This window comes from Balaenoptera physalus (genome assembly GCF_965194825.1).
Source record: "Balaenoptera physalus genome assembly, chromosome: 5".
In the NCBI taxonomy this organism is placed as follows: Eukaryota; Metazoa; Chordata; class Mammalia; order Artiodactyla; family Balaenopteridae; genus Balaenoptera; species Balaenoptera physalus.
In genome coordinates this window covers 98202639-98226753 of record NC_138884.1, presented here as the reverse complement: position 1 = coordinate 98226753, position 24115 = coordinate 98202639, and the positions used below count along the sequence as shown (strand labels likewise).

At 46.8% G+C, this 24115-nt stretch overlaps 1 pseudogene across 1 annotated transcript; it reads right to left on the bottom strand.

Annotated features, from left to right (window-relative positions):
* Positions 1 to 5664: 5664 nt before the first annotated feature.
* On the bottom strand, positions 5665 to 6177 carry LOC309662127 (large ribosomal subunit protein eL21 pseudogene; annotated as a pseudogene). The gene has a single exon. The product of its transcript is annotated as a large ribosomal subunit protein eL21 pseudogene (transcript).
* Positions 6178 to 24115: the final 17938 nt, after the last annotated feature.

The following is a 24115-nucleotide window of genomic DNA, read 5'->3' as shown; positions in this document are numbered from 1 at the left end:
CTTTCTCTGTGGTCGATGAGTCATTCCCAGTACCTGAGGTGGCCTCCGAGCCACGGCTTCTCCTCAGTGACCTTTGCCCAGCTAATCTCTTTCAGGGAAGAGCAGTGCCTGAGAAAAGGCAACTAGTTCCATAAGAAGTGACCCCTCCTTAAACTGCCCCCTTTACTGGGTCCAGGGCAGATGCTTTCTGCACAGAATCTACAGGAGTTTCTACCCAGGGACAGTCTGATAAACAGCATTAGCCTGAAGAAGCTGTTCAAACGCCATGCATTTTGACACTTGGCAGGATTAGCAAAGCACCTCTGCCCTCGGAGGGTGGGAAAGTTTCCAGAATTAGTCTGCCTGCAGAAAGGGAGGTCGAGCAAACAGGCATATTGTTTTCTCATAGCTGTCTCTCTTGGTAATGTTGGGTTCGGCCAGCCGTGCATTTTTGGAGTGTTACACAGGCTTACGTTTAGCCTTCATCAGAGAACAATTAGGATGAGTGTGGGGAGAAGCCAAAGGGTCAGGGACAGCAGATGGGCCTCCACTTAAGCAGTTTAGAAGTTCGGTTGCCCCAAGGGGAGAAGACCCATTTTGGCTGGAGGAGCTAGGAGTTGGGTAGAAAGAGGCAGAATGGAAAGAAGGCAGAGGGCCTCTCCTTTCTGAAATATCCCTCTGGGACAAGTCTCTGTATCTTAGGCAGTTGATTTAGTTTTCCACAAAGAAGCATCGGCAGCCCTGGCAGAATCAAGAAGCCAGAGGCCTGGTGCCATACTAAAATAGCAGCATTGCTGCGTTTTCCAGCTGAGGGATTACTCCTTGGTGAGCCAGAGACATTTGGAACATCATTTGGAAGCAAAACCACATTTTTTTTCCAAAAAGAAAAAATTTAAAGGAAACTTTGCATGCAGTGAAGTCAGAGCTTAACTCTTAAGGGGAAGCAGTACAGGGGCAGCCATTGGATCTTTGCTGATGGAACCCATGCTTCTGGGTGCAGGATGAGTTTCCCTTTGGTGAAAGGTCAGCTGAGGTGCCTGTGAGGGGCAGAGGGCACTGTCTTCCAGAAGGAGTGGTTGACAGAATGAAAGTGCCAGTAAGTTGGTAGAAAAGTACAAAAGGTAGAAAGAAAACTGTGTGACTTAGCCTTTGCTGAGTAACATTCCATCCCCAAACTCAGTGGTTGAAAACAACCACCATTTTATTTGTGCATGGCTCTGGAGGTCAGCAGTTTGATTAGGCTCAGCAGTGTGGTTCTTCTCGTCATCTCACCTGGGGTCATCTGGCTGCTACCATTTGGCAGCTCATAATGGGGCTGGGTAGCCTAAGATGGCCTTCCTCACTTTTCTAGGCATGGATGCTGGCTCTTAGCTGGGCTGTGTGTCTCCAGAAACCAACCTTGGCTTCTTCGCACGGTGGCTAGGTTCCAAAAGCAGCAGGAGAGAGGGAAAGACTCAACTCACAATCATTTTCCAGTCTCCGCTTGTGTTACATTTGCTGTCCCATTAGCAAAAGCGAGTCACATGGCCAAGCCCTGAGTCCATGTGGGAGGAGACGACACCGGGGTGTGGATACACGGAGGGAGCCCTGGCTCCACTGGGAGCCATTAATGTAACCGTCTACCCGCAAGAAGGAAGTAAATCCGAAACGGAATCAAACACCCTAACCTCAGTGGGATGCAAACCACGCGAGTCAGGGTCCAGATGAGCTCAAGCTGAGGGAAGAAAGACCAGAGAATGGTCTTGTTGGGTTTTTGGAGCAAGACTGCTATTTCCTGGGGATGTTGGAGTAGGGAGACGCTTGTCTTAGTAAGAATCGAGTAACTCAAGTGAGGGTCATTTTTAGCATCTCATAACATTTTATAACATCCTCTTCCTCCATATTTACATATATATCCAAATAGATACAACTTGAGATTCCAGCCTATGGGAAAGATGACGGTGTAGCTATAGACTCTAAACAGGAAAACAGACACTCCACTCTTGGTTTCCACAGCGAATGGAATTGGTTATACTCATGATGAAGGAGGAGAGAGCCAAACAAGGGTCAGTGAGGCACCCTGGGGATGATCAATAGCAGGGGGGCTTAGAATCTCATAAAAATAACTCAGCTGGTGTCTTCCGGAAGCCCCTCCTCAAACTCACATCTCTGGGACCAGGTCAGGCAACAATGTCCAAGGCTGACTCTCCCATCCCCACTTAGGAACACCTGACAAAACTGTCCCCTTATTCTCCTTCTACCCAAATATCTTCCCACAAGCCCACTCCTGGAAGTTCACCCACTTCTTTACCAGACACAGCCAGTCTTACATGGATGAATCCAGATAGGTTCAGGCCAGGACCACACCCGCACACACACACCTGCACACACAAGCACAAGCACTGCTCACTCTGTACTACCCCAGCCTCTGCAAGAGTGCTCAAGGAATAATAAAAGTATCTTTTATTAAGCACCCTTAATGTCATATACCCTATACTCCATTTCTTTACTCATGTGACAACCCTGCAAGCAGGCCCTGTTTTCATTTCCAAGTAAGAAAATTGCCGTATGCAGAGCTTTTGTCTCTGGCCGCAGCTTGCACAGAAAATAAGCAATAAGGTCAGGATGTCAATATTATGACATAGTATGAGTGTGTTTCATGTTTGGTAATTGCAATCATTGTTGCTTTTGTTGTGGTCATCCATGTACAATGCTTGGTGTCAGTCTATTTATCTCTTGTAAAAATAAAATACAGTGTGTGTGTGTGTAAAAAAAAAAAAAAAAAAGGTCAGGATGGTAAGTCAGGTCCATCTAACACCAAAGCCCATGCCCTTCTCCTACCATGTTGCCTCTCAACATATATAAATGACATTTTATTCTTGTCTTGGCACCATGTTTTATTTTCCCTAAGAGACTTGAACAAGTGGTTATTTACTTCCAAGGTTCCTAGTACCTTTGAGGACCAAAGAGTGCCACCTCATGTTGAGTGGTCCCAAGATTGAGTTTATCTAAAAATCATCACAACCAGTGTGCTATTTTATGCTCCTGTATGGTCTTCCAAGGACTGCTGTTGTTGTAAGATGAGTGTACTGGAGGATTGACCCTGGAGGTGATATAGCCCAGGATCTGGAGGCCATTTAGCATTGTGGTTGAGAACACAAACTTTGGCACTGGGCACAGCCTTGGGAAAGGAATTTTCCATGGGCACGCACAGCTGCGTCGTAGCTGGGAGTTTGGGTGATGTCAACACGAGACTCAGCCCAGGCAGGCCAACCCTGTAGAATCTTAGCAGCAATATGGATCTGAAGAGCGGGGGTGGGGGGCAGGCTGGGGTGGACACAAATGTTCAAACTATAGCACATACCATCACAACGCAGAATAAAAACCAAATTCTTCACCATAACCCTCAGCCCTCCACATCTGGCCCCGCACCTGGACCTTGTCTCCTGCTTTCCTCCCAGCTTACTCTATGCTTACATTGGCCTTGCTGTCGACTAGCCCTCAAATGCTATGCTTCTACCCCAGGACCTTTGAACTTGCTAATTTCTCTGCTTGGAATGTTCTTTCCAGAGATATCTGCCCTTTCAACTCTTTCTGGTGTTTGTTCAAATACGAGGCCTTCCCTGACTACCCCAGTGAAAAGTGCAGCCCGGTCGCCTGCACTGCCTGTTTCTCTTGCTTGCCTTATGTTTCTCTGCAAAATCTACTCTATCATTTACCTAATTACTTTTGTACTGTGGGCCTCACCCCATGAGACTCCTGAGGACAGAGATTTTTTTTATCCTTTTTTGTCCACTGCTATCTACCCAGTGCCAAGAACAGTGTCCGACACATAATATTTGTTGAATGAATTCATCTGGGATCTAGCATCTGAGAAACAGTCTCGCCCACGCGCCATGAGAAAGCAGAGCATGATGGTGAAGTGCACAGGCCACCTCTGTGCTTCCATTGTTTGTTCATCACACAGTAATCCAGCTGTTCCCAGCTGTCACAGGGCACAACGGTGAGCTACTTGAGGGTGAAGGCTGTGTTTTATCATTCTCACACTGTTTTTTCCAGCTTTACCAAGATATGATTGACAAATAAAATTGTAATAGATTTAAAGTGTACAATGTGATGACTTTCAACATATACCGCTTCTTACCTCACAGCACAGGGCCTGGAGCCTAGGAGTTGCTCATTAAATATTTGTTCAATTTATTAAAAAGCAAAAAAAAAGAGCTGAACATAGAATCTGGAAGCACCCATGATCAGCTTTATCTGTTTCCCAGTTTCGCCTTGGGACAGCTGTATACGAAATTTGTTCACTTATTTACTTACTCAGTCAACAAATGCAGCTTTGCAAAATCATGGGATTGCTATTATTATAAACAGTGTTCTTGAGAAATGCAAAGGCCGATTCCACTCATGCTTTCCCTAGAAGTGTTTTTCTTCCAAATAGAAACCTCAGTGCCCCCATCCAATCAGCACAGATCTCAAAGGCTCTATGTCTGGCCAAGCACAGGGCATTTTTTTGCTCCCCAGTCCCTGCTCCAGAATTTTGGAGAGCATTTCCCTGCCGAAAGCCCTTCCCACCCCTTAAGTGCATTGACGGCCGCTCACCACCATAGCAGATGTGTGGTCACAGGCAATTAAGTGGGTACAGGCTGTTAGCGGACAGACAGCATAAAGTATGCACGAGCGAGCCAACAAGCAAACAGTGGAAACCAGAGTGGTGAGATGGCTGTGCCCGCCCAGCCACTTGGAGAAGAGGGAACTTGCTTGCTTTCTTCACTTCCCAGCACTTCCTCATTGCAGCACTAACCGTCCTACTGGCCATAATCCTTGTTTGATACGTGACATTCCAAGAGATGGAGAGATTTGCTCATCCTGCCCGTGGGGCAGGGCACCGCCTCTCACAGTCACTCCTGCCTTCTTTTCAGTTGTCGACTCCTGAGTGTGGCTACGTTCTGGGAAGTTCAGTAACCGTAGATATTTTAGGTGAAACCTCCCATTTGGATTGAGAGCAGTTGACTACCATATTTCAAGTCTCTGTCTGGAAGAAAAAATGCTTTCAGAGGAAAATGAAACTTTTATCTCCATACCAGCTCATTCCTCAACCCAGAGAGGCCTATTCCAACTGTGGTTTGGGTCTGTGTTCGGTTCTTTCCAGTTCCTTCTGCATGGTCCTATTTTGCACAGACAGTATGTGGTAGTAGTTACGATTATCTAAGTAAAAAGGATGGAAACTTACATACAACAGCACACGTGATCTCAAATGCATTATTCTAGGTCAGAGGTCCTCAACCAGGGGTGATTTTGACCCCCAGGGGACATCTGGCAATATCTGAAGACATTTTTGATGGTGACAGTCTAGGAGGGAGATGCTGTTGGCATCTAGTGGGTGGAGGCCAGGGATACTACTAAACATCCTACAGTGCGCAGGACAGCCCCACAGCAAAGTGTGATCTGGCCCCAGTGTCAACAGTGCTGAGGTGGAGAAAGCCTGTGCAAAGTGACAGAAGTAGACTCCAAGGGCTCCATACTGTATAATTCCATTCATATGACATTTTGGAAAAGGCAAAACTGTAGGGAAAAAGAATACATCAGAGGCTGCCAGGAGCTGGGGCTGAGGAAAGGGGATTGACTTCTTAGGGGCACAAGGGAATCTGGGGGAGGATGGAAATGCTTTCTATCTTTTTTTTTTTAACAGTCCAGGTCTTTTAATTTTCTTTACACCCATCATGCCATGAATTCATAGGGAATCGGCTCCAACAGTTCAGGCTCCTTTCCATTGGTTCTCAAGAGGTGTGCTTCTCTGGGTGGAGCAGGCTGGAGCTTCAGGTGAACCCAAGTACCTTTATCTTTGGCTTCCTTCTTTTTCTGATCATTTTCCTTCACCCATTTCAGGAAGCTATCTCGGCTGTCAGAGTGCTTAATATGCTCGATACGCACATTAATTCTCTTGGCAAGAATCTTGCCCTTACCTTGTTTGTTTACAATGATGCCAACAGCATGCTGGGTAACATTGTAGACTCTCCCAGTTTTGCCATGGTAACATTTGTGGGGCATTCCTTTATGAACAGTGCCCATTCTCTTGATATCTACAATATCACCTTTCTTGTAGATTCACATGTATGTGGCCAAAGGAACAACTCCATGTTTTCTAAAAGGCCTAGAGAACATGTAGGGAGTGCCCCTCCTCTTTCCCTTTGTGTTGGTCATTTTGGTGAATTACGGGAAGATGGTGGTTACCGCCGAAAGGCTGCTTTCTATCTTGATTGTGGTGGTGGTTACACACATGTATGTGTTTGTCAAAACACACAGGACTGTACACTAAAAAGGGTAAATTTGACCTCTGTAAATTACACCTGAAACAAACAAACAAAAAACTCAGCTTTATTTGAACCAAAGCCATTCTGGAGAAGAAAGTACAGGGGGAAAAGTGGCCACCAAAAAAATGAGAAACAGAGGTCTAAGGGGTAGAAACACAGAGGGACAGGTTTTTTGTTTGTCATTTATAACTAAATTATTGACTTCTCAGCAAATGACACCTTATCAAAAGTTACTTTGTAGTTATTGACCAAAAATTCTATAAAAGAGCTTTATTGTGGTATAATTATCATGCAATGAGCTTTACAAATTTAAAGTGTATAATTTGGTGTTTTGACTTGTATATATATCTATATACCAGTTAAACAATTATTACAATCACAATGAAAATATCCATCATCCCCCATATCTCCTGTTGTCCCTTTATAATCTTTCCCTCCCTGAAAAATCATAACAGTACTTATCTCATAGGGTTATTGGGAAAATTTAAATGAGATCTGATCATAGAGAGGGCCTGTTGTACACCTTGCTTGCTTTCTTTAGTAAGAGGAAGCTTTTGTACAGTGGAAACAACCTAATAGCAGAATAACTGTATTCCATGCCCGGATTTACTGCTTATTCTTGGTATTGGGCTGGAACAGAGGTGAAGATTGAATAAATGAATAATCAATGCAAATGTGCTCAATAAATGCTTCTTGAATGAATGAATGAGCAAATGAATGAATGAATGAATGCACCAGATCTGTGTGCTTAAAAATCTAGCTTTAGAGACGAGAACAGCACAGTGAAAGAAATGGAGACCAAAGACATTACATAATCACATGGCACTAAATAAAAGTGTATTTTAAACTTATACAGGTCTTAAATCAAATGTGTATTCTTCCCCACAAAACACACTCTTCTTCCTGAAATCCTTAAGTTAGTGGCTCTTCCCACTGTCCACTCGGTCCCCCAAGCCAGAAGGCTCGGATGCATCCTCAGCTTCCCATGATCCCTCAGCTTCACGCTTAATTCTATGGACATATGTTCCTGTCAATTCAACTTCATCTCGTGATGCTCCCACCTCCTCTTCATCTCCATGGCAAGTTCCAGCTCTCATCAAACCTGATACAGAGGCTACTGTAGGAGCCTCTTCCTTAGCCTTTCACCTCTTCAGAGCCTTTTCAGCTTCTGAAAGCTAAAACTTTCCTAAAATACCTTGGTTCTTGCCTGCTTCAAACCTCTGCTAACTTTCCATTACACCTGATGTAAAGTCCCACCTCCTTAGGTACAAAACTTCACTAACTGGATTAAATTTAGCCGGTCAGTCTCTAACCCACACCTAAAGTTTTGGTCATACCTATGCGTTCACCATTCTCCAAAAGCATCTCAATTATCTCTCTCCCCACATCCTTCTTCTTGTTAATTTTTTTAAATTGTGGTAAAATAGACATATCATGACATTTACCATTTTAGCCATTTTTAGGTGTACAGTTTAGTAACATTACGTACATTCATATTGTTGTGCAACCATCACCACCATCCATCTCCAGAACTTTTCCATCATCACAAACTGAAACTCTGAACCTCTTAAACAATAAATCCCCATTCTCCCTTCCTGCAGCCCCTGGCAACCACCATTCTACTTTCTGACTCTATGAATTTGACTACTCTAGGTACTTTATATAAATAGAATTCTACAGTATTTGTCTGTTTATGTCTGGCTTTTTTCACTTAGCATAATGGCTTCAAGTTTCATCCATGCTGTAACATGTGTCAGAATTTCGTTCCTTCTTAAGGCTGAAAAATATTCTGTTGTATGTATATACCACATTCTGTTTATTCATTCATCGTCAGTGGACATTGGGTTGTGTCCATCTTTTAGCAATTTTGAGTAATGCTGCTCTGAGTATTGGTGTACAAGTATCTGTTCAAGTCCCTGCTTTCAGTCCTTGTTCTCCCCATGTCTTTTAATATTACATGTTCCTTTGGTCTAGAGAGTCACCCCAGAGGCATCTTCTGCACCTCTTTCTGGAGAACTCATATTCATCCATCAACACCCATTTCAAAAGTTCCTTTCCTGGTTTAATCAAGAAGAGGTGGCCATGCACTCCTCGGCACTCCTTCAGCCACAGAGACTATGCTCTCTTATAGTTCTTCCTTCATTGAATCACAATATTTTTGTGTCATTGTCTTCCTTGCCTTACTAAACTATACTTCAGTAAAAAGGGAGCTTACCTTGCTCAACTTTCTCCTCCATATATCATGCTTAGCCCACTGTCAGAGCTACATAAATATTAAGAACAAATATTTTAAGGACTGCCTCTGGGTTCTTCAGGCCCAGCTTCTGTGGATACTCAAGAAATATTAGTCACTGTTGACTTTTATTGTCCATTTGCTCCAGGAAAAGATCCAACATAAAGATCTGACCTTAGAAGGACTTTCTGGCTGCCACAGGGTCCTTACATCCTTGGGGTCTCTGAGGAGGTGACACACCATGCTTAAACACTCTGAAATGCAACCTCCTTTGACCCTATAACTCATCTACCTACGTAGCCCTGATGGGAAGGCTCAAATCAGCTGAACTTTCCTCTACACCTTCAACCTTGCAACTCATACCATTTCACTTGTGGTCAAGGCTGAGGACCTGGGAAGAGTTGAAGGGAGCTCTCAACTTCAGAATTAGAAAACATTTTCTCAGCTCTTTGAAGAACTACTCTTCTCCCATAAGCAAAGAATATAGTAGTCATAGGAGAGCCATGGGAAACCTAAACGACAGCTCTTAGCTCCCTAGCCACCCTCCACTTCCCCTTTTCCTGGCTCTACCCCCTCCCCGTCAGCTCTACCTTTCCTTCCCAAATATCCTAGTGTGCACTCTTGGCCTTTTCCTTGCCTATGATCTTGACTCTCAGAAAGGAGACAGCATCACACCTGTGTTGAGTGATGATGTGTCCAACACATCACAGTGCATGGCATTCACTTCTTCATCCATTCGTTCATTTCCTTAGCCTTTTGCCTCCATGCTGGAGGAATCCACACATCCGCTCACCTGTGAGAAGGGGAGCATAAGGACACACTGCCTCCCTAACCAGGGAAGCACATGGAAACATGTGTGTATCCACCTTTGAAGAAAGTTCATTCACTTCCGAATAAAGTTCAAGGGCTATAGTCCAGCCCACTTCTGGTCCAGAGTGTGTTGAGGAGTTTTGAGTGGGCTCCTTGGATAACTTAACTCCTCTCCATGTCATATTAACGTTTAAAATATAGGGGCAACCCCACAGTCACCCTCCAGCCCTCAAAGAGTACCTAAGAAGTTCTTCCTTGGGTCCTATCTCAACTCCTTTCGAGCCCCTTTGCTTTTAGTTTCCTCTTCCCGCCCTTCCCACTCCACTCCACTATGTGCCCCTCCTTAGGTGTCAGCCACTATCCACTTCACCAGCCCAACGTCTTGTCAGGGGACAGAAGGGACTTGAGGTCTCGCAGGTGGAGGAGGAGGAATAAAATTTTAAGATGGAAGTCTGTTCTGACATTGGGATGCCTTAAAGAACATTCCAGGTGTGTCTCGTGGTATACAAGTAAATTGGCTAGCAGAGTCTCAGCACCTATGTGTGGCATAGAGGGTCTCCTTGAGTTGCATTACAGCCATGTTCAATTCCCTTAGCCGTGGATGCAGCAACTCCAGAAAGTAGGCAGGAAGAGGAGCAAGGGGTGAAGAAAAACCCATACCCTCCACAGTGAAGATAAAGTAGAGGGAGACAGGTCACCTAGGAGACCACTGCAGTAACTGTGAGACTCTGAATTAAGGCAGCGGCTCTTGGCTTCAAGCCTAGATAATTGGGTGGTTGGATAAGAAAAACTAGTGCAAGCCTTAAGAAAAGATAATGACCAGTTTGGGCTATGCTGAGTTTGGGATGGCACCATCAACCCTTACCTGTTCCCTACCTACATGTGCATGCCCATCTGCTTTTGTTCCCTCAGGCCTGTTTTCTGCATTGTAGTCGGAGTGACTGTCTTGAGGGCAAACTGAAGAGATCTGATCAGGGACTTCTCTGTCCTCTTAGCTATAGTCCAAAGTCCTCAATGTGACCTTCCGTACCTCGCATGCATTGCCCCCGCCTACTCTCCAGTCTATTTCTTTACAGTCTATATCTCCCCTCATAGATTGTGAGCTCCATGAGGGCAGGGAGTACATGTGCCTTGTTCTTAACTTCATCCGCAATGCCTGTCACACAGTTGGTTCTAGAGAGACAGCTTAGGAGAGAGAAAGAGAGTGGAAGAATGAATACCATCCAACTGGAGATCCTAGCAGATAGTTTGAGCCATAAATTTGGGACCATTAGTATAAAGAGAGTAGATGGAGAAATGTAAGTAAACGAATTTACACATAATGAGAATAATGGTGGCTGGGAACAAAACCTTGGGGAAACATTGACATTTCAGGTGGCCATATGAATGAGGAAGGATAAGTAACTTGAAAGGAGGCTGGCTGAGAAGGAGCTGCCAATGACATAGGCAGGGAACCAGCAGAGAGATCAAGGCAACAGGAAGGAATGTCAGATGCTATCAAGAGAAATAGCGCTAGAAGGACAGAAAAGAGGCCATGTTTCCAGGCAATACAGGGGATAGAAGAACAAGTTAAATGACATGAAGTGGAGATGGCCAGGCCCCTGCAGACCATGGGACACTCAATAAGATGGTCGAGATGGTTTCTTTAAAAAAATCAATATCATTATTTTTAATTGTTGAGGAAGTTCTAGATTAAAAGAGGCTAAAGAGACTCAACAACAACCATGCATTTGATTGGATCGTGGTTCAGGAAAACATTTTTTAAAACTCTAAAGTTAGCTGTGTGAATATCTGGAATTAGAGTCTTCCAAGGAGAGGAAACAGTCAATGCAACGGCCCCAGAGCGGAGCCCTGCCTGGCCTTTTTTTTTTTTTTTTTTTTACAGTTGTACACTTTATTGAATGCTTGTTATGTACTAACTACTTTCATGCCTTTTTTTTTTTTTGGCTGCGTTGGGTCTTAGTAGCGGCACGCAGGGTCTTCATTGAGGCCTGAGGGATCATTCGTTGTGGCGCGGCTGTTCGTTGTGGTGCACGGGCTTCTCTCTAGTTGTGGCGCGCGGGCTCCAGGGCACGTGGCCTCTGTAGTTTGCGGCACACAGGCTCCCTCGCTGAGGCGTGCAAGCTCAGTAGTTGTGGCACGCGGGCTTAGTTGCCCCATGGCCTGTGGGATCTTAGTTCCCCGAGCAGGGATCAAACCCACGTCCCCTGCATTGGAAGGCAGATTCTTTACCAATGGACTGCCAGAGAAGTCCCCTGCTTGGCCTTTTCGAGGAACAGCAAGGAGCCCAGTGTTGCTAGAGGAAGGTGAAAAAGTCGTAAGAGTGGTAGAATGTGTAGGCTCGTTGTAAAGATTTTGGACTTGAATCGATTTTCCGCATATTAAGTTTAAAATGTCTATTTGATATCCAAGTGGAGATGTTGAGTAGGCAGTTGGGTACACAAGTCTGAAATTCAGGAGGGAAGCTGGGAAAAGGAGATTAAAATGCAGGAGTCATCAGCATATTAGATAATTTCAAAACCAGGAGACTGAATGAGGTCACCAAGGGAATGAGCCTAAAGAGAAGGTGCAAAGAGTGTGCACCGGGGTGCCCGGATGTAAGAGGGCAGGGAAAAAGGAGGGGCCAGCCAAGGCGGCTCTGAAGCACTTGCCAGCGTGGAGGAAAACCCAGAGAAAGTAGTGGGGTGAAGCCAAGCGAGGACGGTGTCTTCTCCAGCAGGAGGTGCTGGACCCCTACGACTTGTGGGTCAAAGACGAGGCCTGAGACCTGGGTTTATCACATACAGACAGAGGGACCACTGACCTTGACCAGTTTGGGCAGAGTGACATAGGCAAACAGCAGACCTGCCGGGGCTCAGGAGAGACTGGGAAGGGAGTGATTGGACACAGCGAGTACAGACAGCTGAACAGAAGATGGGGTCACAGCCAAAGGGGAAGGGGTCAAAGACATTTTTGGCTTTGGGTTTTTTTTTCTGTTTTTGCTTTAAGATTGGCGACAAAGCTGTATGCTGACGGGACTGAGGGAGTGAATGAGCAAGTAAGTGAGCTGGTGCAGATGCAGGGCCAAGCGAGGGTTCTTGCCATAGGGGAAGAGGTCTGAGCAGGCTTAGAAACTGAGTCCCAGGTGATGGGTGACGCCCCCGGGAGAGGAGAACACAGAGAGGCTGGGCTGCTGGGGAACAGCCTCTCTGCCTCTACTGGTCGTGTCCTCCCCTCCTGCTGACACCAGAATCTGGCTTTTCTAACAGCCGCTTTGCCTGGAGCCCAATTAAGGCAAAGATACAAATTCGCTGGCCATGGCCCCATGAAGTCTGGCCTCAGGGCTGCAGCCCATTTGGAAAACGTTTTAATTTCATTTGTGTGTTTTTTCAATTTGATTATTAAGTGCTGTTTGCACATGGACGGGGGGGAAGGCCTGTTTTTATTCCCTGATTCCCCTTCCTCCCTGGCCTGCGTGCTTCCCTCGTGAGTAATGGGGAGGCTGCTTTTCTGGAACGCAAGGGAAAACTTCCAGCAAATTGCAAAAGCATGTTCCTTTCTTGAAAAATCCTTTCACACTTGTTTTTTACTCCGTTTGTAAAGTTCATGAAAAGCCTCCATAAATGTACTTTAAAAGGCCTTAACTTTCTTTGTTCTCCTTGTGGAACTTTCTCTCTCTCTCTTAAGGGGGTATGTAATTTAAAGGGATAATAAACAAGACATAAAGCCAGAGGGGTGAGTGGTGTGATGAAGGGAATGAAACAAACTTTAGAAATGTCAGGGGTTTGCAGGGAGGGGGAAATTCCATCTGCATATTCAGGAGGTAACAGCCTAGCGCTTCCCCACGACTCAGATTTGTTTCTAAAGTTATTAACATTTAACACAGGACTAGGGCAGCAGGGTAGACAGAAAGAGCAAAGTAATAAAGGCTCAGGAAGAACGACAAATCCTTTTAGACACATTTCAGTGGGCTGAAATATAAGGGGAGAAGGAGGTGTAAAAATTTAAAAAACAGTGTTGTCAAGAATTTGCAAAGAAGGTTCTCGCCTGGACACTAGAGCAGTGTGGCGTCCAGACAGAGAAATACAGACGGTTCGTAAAGGGGATCGAGGCCATATAAGGAGTTCCCTCTGCAGAGAGAGACATCATTTTGGGTCCTTGTCAGCCTGGGAAGCTTTCTGAATATGGGCAGGAGGAGGAAGGGGCAGAGAGGTGGGGCTTCGCAAGCCTCAGTGCCCACCCTGGTGGCCACCCAGGGGCCGGGCAGCGGAAGTGCTGTGGACAGTTTGGTGGGCGGCTTGGCGGGCAGGACTCAGGGACCGGGGCCTGTGCCTTAGCCAGCTACTGTGCTGTTGGTCTGTTCCCAGTATCTGAGTTCATCTAGGGCGCCATGTCTGATGTATCTGCCATGAGCCTCTTGGCTCCAAAGTTGGCAAAGTGAAGATGGAGGCTCGCCCCTCCCCACTCCCATTTCTCTCTCTGTAGCACCTGCTTTCCTCCTGGATGCCCTTCACCTCATTTCCCTCTCTCACCCACCAGCTGGGCTCCTGAGAAGAGATCAAGAATAAGCAGGAAGCTGCCTCGTGACAAAGGCCTGAGATAGAAAAATTCCAGCTCCAGGACAGCGACCCAGCCTCAATTAGTGGTGTCTGCCTGGGGTTCTGGAAGGTTCCAGTGGAGCTGGTGGCCACGCCATGTAAGTGACAGGCAGCAAGAGCCTTAAAGCTCCCCGAGCCTCGGGAGAACCAGCAGTGGCCCTCGTCTCCATCCCTTCCCTCGGTGGCTGGGTGGGACCCACAGGCCCGTAGCTCCTGCTCCTGGGGAAGCTTCGCAGACCCTGCTGCCCGCCTGGCCGCTGGCCGCCTCTTCTCCCCAGCTGGCCAGCTGCCTCCTCTCTGTTCCGCCTTGTGCTCGCCCCCTCTCTTTCTCTTCCTCTTTCTGCTCCTCTGACCTTCGAAGTCCCCCTCTCCTTCCCACTCCCTTTGGCAGAGAACCAGGGAGTAGTGGGGACTTGACGTCGGTGGCCTCAGGCTCAGAACTGGTTGCCTGCTAAGCCATGGTTTCCCCAAAGGCCCCTCACCACTCTGCACTGGGGGCATTTTCCCCCTGAAACACCCTCATGGGCACTCAGGGGAGGGAGGAACAATGACTGTGTCTTTCTTTGTGCCGGCCCCATGTGTAACCCCAGCCCGGCACCCTGCTGTCTCCAAGACCTGCTTTTGTATCCCTATTTCCATTTTGCAAATGGGAAACTAAGGCTCAGAGAGAGCTCTAGAGCTTCTGAGGCCGTCGTTGTACCTAACTAAGGAAACACTTGCTAAATGTATCTAATTCCACCTTCTTCTTAGGAAAGGTCTGGTCCACAGGGTTGCATCGGGGCTATTAACCTTCAGTTCTCTGATGCGCTCGCCTTCTGCCTCCTTTCATGGAGACACCCAGCTTCCTCCTGCTTCCACTGTCCCTTCCTCCACCCCAATTTAGCATAAGCTTCATGCACGCTGTGGCTCTTTTCATAGTCCAGGCTCCACCAGAACCCAGAACCTATTGAGAGCGAACAAGATTGTGTTTTGACACGGCTCCCGGCTTCCCACGTTTTTCGCCTCCGCCACTTGGACGTGCACAGAGCGTTTGTATGTGCCTGCAACAGAATCGGTTCAGCTTGACAAACCCAAGACCGTCAGCCCCTTTGCAGCGAATCTGCTCCCTTAATTAACCTGGGGGATGGGGAAACTCATAAAGAAGTTTTATTAAATGCAGAGAAAATCGTCCCTTTCAAACACCCCCATGGAGAAGTCTGAGCCAGATCCCTGTGATGATTCATCCGCACTAACTAACTGGTCCTTTACCGGGAGATGAGTTAAGAGCAGAGTTCGTTCAAGCAGCCAGGAGAAGCCGCCCCCGCTTGGCCCCTAGAAGGCTCTCTTTAGGGCACGCTGGTCTGTACACACACTGATAGCTGTTTCATATCTGCACTGATGGGCTTAACCGAGCAGTTGCCACACAGCCAGCACGCGCGCACAGCGTGGCCGGGAGGGGGTGTTTATGGGGCTTGCCGCTAATGACTCCCATTTATGGAACATGTGTGGAGCAGCTGAGCGGGCCGGCTAAGACAGGACATCAGTAAGGCCTGGGTTTTGCAGGCCGGCTGCATGCACAGGCTTTCCTAAGCAGCTGTGGGGATGGTTCTAGTACGAGCTTCTGGGGAAATCCAAGGCTCCTCGGAATTCAGGCTTTTCAGTGTGAACAATGCCCTGACGAAGATAGTTTTGCTCGGGAAGCTGCTGGCCAGACTGATTGGACAAGGCCAGTAGTAAAAATTATTGCAGTTAGAAGAATAAAAGCTAACATTTATTGTTCACTCGCCTCGTGCCAGACATAGTGGAAAGCACACGTGTATTTTTTTTCTTTCATGTAATCCTCAAACAAACCTATGAGGTTGGTACTACTTTTTTGTTTGTTTGCTTAATTTTCGTGATACAGAGGAAGGAACGGGCCTAGAGAGATGAAGCGTCTCGCCCAGAGCTGCAGAGCTGGGATTTTAACCCTGGTGTTCTAACTCCAGAGCCTGGTTACGTAAGTGCAGAAAAGTGAATTCTAGAAGTTGAATCATCATTTTCAATCACAGTTACGGCAGGATGGCATAACAGTTAAAAATATGCATTTTGGTATTAGAAAGACCTAGATTTGAGCTTCAGCTTTTTCCAGTTACAAGTTACATAAACTATTTAAGCCTCGGTTTCCCCTATAAAAGTGGGAATGGTTGTAACACCTACCAGTAGGATATGGAAAGCCTCAGTGCCCACGCATAGAATAAGCCTCCAGTGAATATGTAACAACACACACCCCTCAACGCTCACTAAGGTCAGTGGCACCATGAATCTGAGTGTGGACCCAGAGAGGCTAGAGCATGGCTTCTGTGACGTGCCAGCTGTGAGCCCTTAGGGAAGTCACAGCCACCTGAGCCTTCGTTTCCTGCAGTGGAATGGGGCAGTGATAGGATTGCTAACAACAGACCTGATTCAATCAGGGTGTCGGGACCACACAGAGTGGGTGTGAGGAACCTATTCTGCATCTTCCAAGGCACTGGAAATGCTGCTTGTTGTCTTTGGCAACCCTGGTTGGATTTCTCCCTTTTGAGCACAGCGGCCCGCACATCGCACATGGTTATGAGCAGCGAAGGAAACAGAAACCCGACCTTCAAAGTTCTTATGTGCTCCAGGGGGAAGATGGGACCAACAAAAATAAAGCATTCATTAAAAACAAAATGACATGTCCATATACACACATACTTGTAGATAATGACTTGCAGCCGTGCGGAGACCCAGGCAGGGGCTGCGGGATTTTGCTGGAGTGCTTGGGAAGACATCTGGGAAGCTTTCTGGGAGGAGGGGGATTTGGGGAAGAGGAGGGAGGTCCACCCTAGATTGGGAGCTCAGGTTCATTTCCTTCTCATCTCGTGTTTCCTGCACCCAGCACGCAGTAGGTGCTCAATGCATGCTTGCTAAGTGAGAACAGGAAGTGGAGAGAGTGGGTTCCAAGCAGGGGAAGTGAGCAAACAGTGCAGTGGTGAGTCAGAGGGAGGGCAGGCGCTCCACTAACTGCTGAAGGCATGAGTTTATTTTTCTTTAGTGTTTTCTGCCAGGGCTTGGTCCATGATAAGCCTGGAATCAGAGAGAGGGGGAGAGAGAGAGAGAGAGAAAGGAGGCATCCTTCTATTTATGTGGTGTTGTTATAGCCCACATTCACGTGTACTTGACACTCACACCACTCCTGACATTGGATCCCAGAATGAAGCAGCTGAAAAATGCCCCTTGGAGCACAGACACTTTTGGTTGCCTCCCCCAGAGTTGTTCCCTCTTCTTCTCTGCTTATAACACCTCAATTTTGTTCAAGATCCATTCCTCGGTGGCAGTTACTCTGGTGATTTGTACTGTGTCAGCTGGGCTAGCCTGAAATTGGCTTCCCCCGAGTCCCGCTTCCAGGTGGGCCAGGAGAGAGATCTTTGCCTGAGATCTGGAGGCAGATGTCAAGCCCAAATGGTTGGCGGGTGGAAGTGGGGGTCATCAGACTCACTTCATTGTCAAAGAGTGGTGGCCAAGCCTGCAGCTGCTCCACCTTTGCCTCATTCCTTCTTTGGCTTCTCTGGTGCCTTGGCCAGATCTCAGCGACAAAGGGCACCAGCTTCTCCTGCAGGGCATCCAGGTCGGGGGCCATGAGAACCCATGACATGGGTTCCAGTACATCCTTGCGGGGTCCCGCTTGTCCTTGCCCTCTCCCACAATACATCCGTCTTCCCTCCCCCACTTCCTGCCCTGTGGGCTTTGAAGCTGCACATCAGATGCAGACTACAGCCCATAGAGATGGGCTGGAGCTCTCACAACTGCAGAAGTTCCAATCCCTGCAACAAATTCAATTCCATGTTTACATGGAACCCCTGAAAGGTGGTTCTAGTACTTCTAGATTGAACCCTGACTGATAAAGATACCGTATCCCCAGCTCCAGAGTGAACTCTAGTTGGTCTGAGCCAATCATAGTGTCCCTAGTCCCCATGCTGGTAATAAGTTTAGGTGTGGGCAGGTGACCCAGTTCTAGCCTGTGGCAGGAACTCCAGTCAGAGGCTTCCGGCAAAGGCTCCCTTGATCTGAAAAAGAGACACACAAAAAAGATGGTGCTCTTCTTGTGCTGGACGTTATCTGGATATCATGGTTGGAATTGAGGCAGCCGTTGTAACCATGTTGGGGCGTTATCCAAAGAACCAAGCTGAGGATCAAGATAGAAAAGATAAAAAGAACCTGTGTCCTTAACGATATAGTTGAGCTGATGAATTAACCTTCCTCGAAGCTGCCTACACCTGGAGTTCCAGATATGTGAGATGATATATTTTCTTATGGTTAAGTCACTTGAGGCAGGGTTTCTGTTTCTTGCAGGCAAAAACACCCTAGTCCAATTCCCACCCCCAAAAGAAGCCCCAGATTTTCTTCTTGCAATGGATCCCAAAGTTTCCGTCCACCAGGAGCTTTTCCAAAAGGGATGAGGGAAGCTTGGAGTGAACCTGGTATCTGACCTCCCCGTGCTGGGTCTTCTCATCAGAGAAAATGAACAGGAGCACATCAGCAATCCACAGAGGATTTAAAAGTAAACAATAGAATTCAGAATTACCAAAATGATTTCCAGATTATAGGACAAGGAAGGATAGGTTAAGGTTAGAATTATGGTAATCATGATAATCAGGTCTACCAGTAGGATGCAAGTAACAGAAAGCCCAATTCGAATTGGCTGTACCATCATGCCTGCTTTTTACCTTTCTTCTCTCATCCCTCAGCTCACCCTTTTGCTTTGTGATGCTGGAATGGTACCCTGCAATCCACTTTTCGCAGACTCTGGTGAGGTTCTGCCAATAGGATGCACTAGAGGAATATTGGGAGATGAGAGAAAAGAAGGACTTTATTTCTGTCTTTCAGTTCCTGGTAGTGTCTCTCCAGCAAGAGTAGACAGTGGGCTCCACTTCCCAGCTCCTTTTGACACTCCCAGAGCTCCCTCACCATGTCCCTGTAGAGGGACCAGAGCCTACCATCAGCCATGGCCTGGGGAGGGGCTTCCTCATCCACGGGGCCAAGTGCTCTGGGGCATCAGAGCAACCCCTCGTACCTCCTTGGGGATGTGAGCACCTATCCAATCTTTCCCTCTCCTCAGTGGTCTGAGAACTTCAAGGGACTGAGCGTGAGCAATGCAGCTTCCCCCCAGGAGCCCAGCACCAGTTTCATGAGACCCCCTTCCAAGGTCCTAAGCTCTGGTAACCAGCCTCCCCCCCTTTTTTCCACTGACCTCAGGCGTTATTAATCTCTGGGTTACCTCAGCATCCTCTCTTTAATGTCCCACTTGGGTAACAAATTCTTTTACTAAGTCCCTGTGTTTTGAAATATCTGGTGTGGTTTCTCTTTTCCTGATTAGACCCCAGCTGATAGAGTAAATTTATTGGCTCCTGTAACCCCAAAGTCCAGATTGAGGGCAGTCAGCAGGCACAATTTGTTCCAGAGGATCTGAATCTTATTAGGGCTCCTTTCTGTTTTCTAACATTTTCTCAGCGCTGATCTCTTCTGTGTGTGGAATGTTTTGAGGATGGCTACCTTCCAGGTAGCAAAAATGGCTGTAGCCCCTTCATTCCTCATAGAGATAAGCCATACTGCCTGTGAGGAAAAGAGAATGCCTCTGTCCCCAGTTTCTAAATTAGAGCCCTGAACTTCATTTTGCTTGCACTGGCTTTGGCCATCTGCCCAACACTGAACCAATCACTGTGGCCAAGGCCTGGGTCCACTGATTAGCTAGATCACATGTTCTCTTCCTAAAGCCAGGTAGTGTCAACTTCTGTGGAGATACAGGGCCCACTAATGGAAATCCGGGCTCCTGGGAAGTGATGGACTGATGCTGGTGACATCATCTGACGCCTGTCCCCGGCACCTCATCTCTGATTGTCCAGGACAGCCCCAATTTCATATTTCTCCTGCTGCTTTTGTAAATAAGATACCTTTTAAAATATTAAACCAAATATATAGATATAGATATGATACCAAAGGGATGCTCCATGAAAGAATTTCTTTATTCTCCATGAATTTCTTTATTCTCCATGAAAGAAATAATTGATAAGCTGAAATCCATTAAATTTAAAAACTACTCTATGAAAGACACTGAATGAGAAGACGAGTCACAGGCTGCAAGAAAATACTTGCAAGGGCACGTGTGAAAAATACTACTATGCAAAATTTATAAAGAACTCCTAAAACTCAACAATAAGAAAACAAACAACCCAATCAAATAAATGGATTAAAGACCTTAACAGACACTTCACCAAAGAAGATATGCAGATGGCAAACAAGCATACGAAAAGATGCTCCGCATCATATCATGTCACTATCAGAGAAATGCAAATTAAAACAACAATGAATACCCCTACACACCAATGAGAATGATCAAAATCCAGAACACTGACACCAAATGCTGGTGAGGATGTGGAGTATCAGGAATTCGCATTCTTTGCAGGTGGGAATGCAAAACGGTACAGCCACTTTGGAAGATAATTCGGCAGTTTCTTACAAAGCTAAACATACTCTTACCATAAAATCCAGCAGCTGTGCTCATTGGTATTCACCCAAAGGAGTTGAAAACTTACGTTCACACAAAAACCTGCACACGAGTGTTTATAGCAGCTTTATTCATAATTGCCAAAACTTAGAAGACACCCAGATGCCCTTCAGTAGGTGAATGAATAAACTGTGGTACATCCAGGCAATGGAATATTATTTAGCACTAAAAAGAAATAAGCTATCAAGCCATGAAAAGTCATGGAGGAACCTTCAATGCATATTACTAAGTGAAGAAGCCAACCTAAAAAGACTACACACTGTGTGATTCCAACTTTATGACATTCTGAAAAAGACAAAACTATGAGGACAGTAAAAAGATGAGTGGTTGCCAGGGATAGGAGGGGAGGGATGAAAGGGTAGAGCACAGAGGATTTTCAGGGCACTGAAAATACTCCTATGATAGTATAATGGTGGGTACATGTCTTCAAACATTTGTCCAAACCCGTAGAATGTACAACAGCAAGAGTTAGCCCTAAGGTAAAGCATGGATTTTGGACTTTGGACTTTGGGTGATAATTCACCAGTGTAGGTTCGTCAGCTGTAACAAGTGTACCATTCTGGTGGGGCATGTTGATAATGGGGAGGCCATGCAGGTGTGGGAGCAGGGGGTATACAGAAAATCTCTACCTCCCTCTCAAATTTGCTGTGAACCTAAAACTGCTCTGAAAAATTAGTCTTTAAAATAAATAAAATAAAATATGTATATCCACACATAACTGATTTCTATTCCTTTTTCAAATATCTTCACAAATGAGAAATAACCCTTTGGTTAGCCTGTGTCCCAGTTTAGGTTTCAAAAGTGAGGTTCCGAAGGGCCATGAGGCAAACACGGACCGAGGAGTTCTGAGCCCCAGATAAGTTGTCTCCACTCCTTTGTGGTCACAGAAGTGATAAGAAAGATGATGATCAACCAGAGTTTCCAGGAAACACTTCTCTATTTTTAACTTACACGAATTCACGTTCATTGGAAACATAACCTGAAAGGGCTCATTTCTACCTCATCTACAACAAGCTTACCCCAGGCACTCAGGAGTTTTAAAGATAACAAATGAACCACCATCCTCCAGGGTCAGCTTAAAACATCCCCTAACATTGCTTAGACTCTCCGGTCCTCCTTAGGGACCAAGTTGTTCTGTGAAATAAGACTTCATTGTGTTCTTTTCTTTGTTTTCCTTCTCTCTCTCTCTTTTATTTCTGATAAAAGAATTAAGGCCCAGGGAGATCAATTGGTTTACCCAAGATCACACAGCAAGGTCACGACTCTGCCTAACTTCAAACATAACGTCATTGGCTCCTAACGTCCCAACACAAGGCCATCTTGTTTCCAGATGACCTTCATTCTCTCTGCAGACCCCCAGGAGCTTGGGTATCCTTTCAAGGACAGCATTTAATCATCACAAAACGCCCTACCAGGGAGTGACATTAACAAACACTTATACAGCGCTTAACATGTGCAGTTTTCTGAGCCTTTTACAGTTGTTACTTCATTCAATCCTCAAACGGCCCTGTGAAGCGGCTGCTATCAGTATCATCATCCAAAGTGTGATGGGTGAGGACACCCAGGCACAGAGAGGCTCAGTAACTGGCCCACGATTTCTCCGCCGACAAGAGTGACACCTCTGGGATGGGAACCCTGGCAGCGGGCTGTGCTCCTGCAAAGCTACATCGTCTCTGAGACATAAAGGGGAGAAAAACACAGTTGTCAGAGGAAAAACAAAGTAAGCTAAAGGAAGGATGGAGGCAGGCAGGGGGGAGGAGGAGAGGGGGGAGGGGGAGAGGAAACCTCCCATCATAGTATTCTTGTCCTTACTGCCTCAGAAGTACATTTTCCACCCAAAAGTTATGCTCCAATATTCTCATTCCCTCTTCAGTCCTAGACTACTCCTGGCCACTCCTAGGGTAGCCAGTCAGAAGGCCCAGGTCACAGGGAAGGGCACAAAGGCAGCGTCCCTGTTTCTCAGGAGAAGATGACAACGTTAGGGAAAATCAGTCACTGAGGGTGGGCCCTCCAGACTCTCATGACCAGCTGGAGTTGTAGCACCTATGCCGAGCAAGACGAATCCTTCTGGGGTCACAGCCGCAGTGAATCTACTGCAGGTGTTGCTGTCGCGTCCAGGTAGCAATAAGAGCCCCAGAGCCACAGCGTCTACCCCAGGGACACATTCACTGTGCGTCACCAGTAGGTCCAACTCATCTGTGATGATTGAAGTAAAGAACAACCTTTTCCCTTCCCCTGATCCAGTCTCACTCTCAGGGAAGATGCTGGAACACAGAATGCTTCCTTCTACCTTCTGTGCAACACCATCGATTGAGCTCCTGCTGTGTGCTGCACTGTGGTGAGTAGCAGACCTTCTAAAATGCGTGAAACATGGTCCCTGGCCTGCAGGAACCCGTGCCCTGGAGACAGCCCCCCACCAGTTATAACACAGGTGATACGAGCTGTGATAGAGCAGTGGCTTCCAAACTCCTGGATCTTGCGTTTCTATCATTTGACATTTTCCAGCACATGAGCCAGCCAGGAACACCGCACACCCACCTGGCCATCACTCCTGTTCTCGGATGGACCCCCTGACCTGGTGAAAGGGCCCCCATCTCACCAGGTTGCGTGTTCCCCGAGGAGGCTGGCTCCTGAACACAGCTTCCAGTGTCCTGCCATTGTCGACAGCCGCGGGCACTCCCCGTGACTTCCAGCTGCCCCAGGACAAAGCCCTGCTCAGCGTGGGTGCTGGGAAGGCCGGGCTTTGGGCCCCAGAAACCAGATGAGTGTGCCCATTCATTGCTTCTTTCTTCTCACTTTACTGCGGCTGGGAAGGAGAGCGTGGGGTCACAAGCTTGATCACTGACACACATTTATTCCACTCGGCTCAGCTGGGCCCGAGCCCTGCTCTCAGGGACGTGTTCCTGGCCTCCATGCACATGCACAGGCCGGTCCCTGAGCCCCAAAACCTTCCGCCTGCTGGACCCACGTCCTCATCCTGCAGGGTCCTGGCCCAAATATTAGCTTCCCCCAAAGCCTCCGCTGCAGCCGCCTTCAGCAGAGCGCCCTTCAAGAGATGATCAGCTGGGACTTCACTGGTGGCACAGTGGTTAAGAATCCGCCTGACAATGCAGGGGACACGGGCTCGAGCCCTGGTCTGGGAAGATCCCACATGCCGCAGAGCAACTAAGCCCGTGCGGCCCAACTACTGAGCCTGCGCTCTACAGCCCGGGAGCCACAACTACTGAGCCCATGTGCCACAACTACTGAAGCCCATGTGCCTAGAGCCAGCACTCTGCAACAAGAGAAGCCACTGCAATCAGAAGCCCACACACTGCAACGAAGAGTAGACCCTGAGAAAGCCCGTGCGCAGCAATGAAGACCCAACGCAGCCATAAATAAATAAATAAATAAATAAAAGAGATGATCAGCTTTCGTAAGAACATTATCTACAATTTTCAGTGACAATTTAATTCTTGGTAAGGTAAAAACAAGTCAAAGTAGCACATTTGTGGGATAGCCTTGATGAATATTTACAGTTATATTCCAAACATGAAATTTGTTTTTTTTAATCACAACAATTTTTTTAAATTAATTAATTTATTTATTTATTGCTGTGTTGGGTCTTCGTTTCTGTGCGACGGCTTTCTCTAGTTGTGTTAAGCGGGGGCCACTCTTCATCGCGGTGCGCGGGCCTCTCACT